Source organism: Myotis davidii, unplaced genomic scaffold, assembly GCF_000327345.1.
Source record: "Myotis davidii unplaced genomic scaffold, ASM32734v1 C63938393, whole genome shotgun sequence".
Classification (NCBI taxonomy): domain Eukaryota; kingdom Metazoa; phylum Chordata; class Mammalia; order Chiroptera; family Vespertilionidae; genus Myotis; species Myotis davidii.
In genome coordinates, this window is record NW_006378392.1 from 1 (window position 1) to 1,346 (window position 1,346).

General features: G+C 43.8%; 1 long non-coding RNA gene across 1 annotated transcript; it reads right to left on the reverse strand.

Moving 5' to 3' along the window:
• Positions 1-250: 250 nt before the first annotated feature.
• LOC107181495 lies at positions 251-1,301 on the reverse strand. Its single transcript, XR_001512161.1, has 2 exons — positions 1,129-1,301; positions 251-382 (listed from the first exon to the last, which is right to left on the reverse strand). It is a non-coding gene; the product is annotated as an uncharacterized LOC107181495 (long non-coding RNA).
• Between the last annotated feature and the right edge of the window lie 45 nt (positions 1,302-1,346).

Genomic DNA, 1,346 nt, shown 5'->3' on the forward strand with positions numbered 1-1,346 from the left:
CTTATTCAATAAATGGGATAAAAAGCATTCTTGAAAACAAGTTTCAGGTTTGGGCTTGACTCTGATAGTCATTAGAGGTTGACTCTGCGTTTTGATCACAACATGAAATGGTGACCAAAGAAGATGACAGCTAGAGAAAACCGAAGAGGTGGGGTCTAGTAGGCAAGTAGGCCTGAGATGAGCAAAATCTAGATTGTTATGAGAGCATAATGAGGGAAGGTGCCATTGGAATCGTACCTGCTTCATGTCATCTTTGGTAATATAGTTCTTGCCCTCTGCCAAAGCTTGGAAAGCATTCTCTATTTCATCGCTGGTCTTGATGTTCTCTGATTCCTTGTCAATCAGGAATGAGGTATATTCTTCCAGTGAGACATAGCCCTTCCTGTCGGATAAAAGGATCAGGAACTGTGCCCTCTCAACACAGAGAAGAAACAGGTCTCATTCTCATTCTACTTGGTGTCACAGGGACAGAGGGAGGCTGGATTTTCCAAGTGCCTCTTCCAACTCAGCTCTCTAAGACCATGACCTATTTGACCATCGTTCTCCTCCCCTTACAGCCAAATAAACACTTCCCCCAATTCCAGCCTCTGTTTCCATATGGGCCTGACACACTATATAGAATTTCAGAATTTCCCATCAGCACCAGTACCCTGTATCTGGTTCCTCAAGCTCTTCAAGTTGATTTGAGGAACTCTATTTCTGGTCTTCTTTGGTTTTGGTATTAAAGAGAATTAGTCCCTAACCATAATGTGGTACCTCTATGATTCTACACCACCCTCACAAGCGTACAACAACCCCACTCCCACATATTAGTGATCCTTTCCTAAGACATTATACACATGAAGGGACTCTTCTGTCAAGTTCCATTCTCAGAACTAACAGAAATTCATGTCAAACATAAAGCAGGCATTAATCAAATTGCAGGACTGGTGCCTGAGTTGCAGTTAGTGCCATGAACTTCTGAGCTAATCCTGAAAGGGCCCCCAAAGCTGCCCCGTTCACTTATTGTCTCTGCCTCTGTCATTCCTATTCTCAAGATGAGTTCATGCCTATGGATTATTTTACTCTTGGTGCTCGTCCTGCAATGCCCCAGCCCCTGGTTTGGTCTGGCCTTGGTCTTCCTCCTACCTCCCTGGATCGACGACATCCAGGAATTTCTCGAACTTGGGCTCAGGTTCATCCTCCTCCACCATGGGCAGGTAGTAATTGAGTCCTCTCAGGCAGGACCGGAAATCTTTGTGACTCAAGCGCCCTGTCAAATTCTCATCAAAGTGTCTATAGAATAAAAACATTTTATCAAGTTCAGTAGAGAAGCATATTAACAACAGAAAAGAACAGTTTTGTTG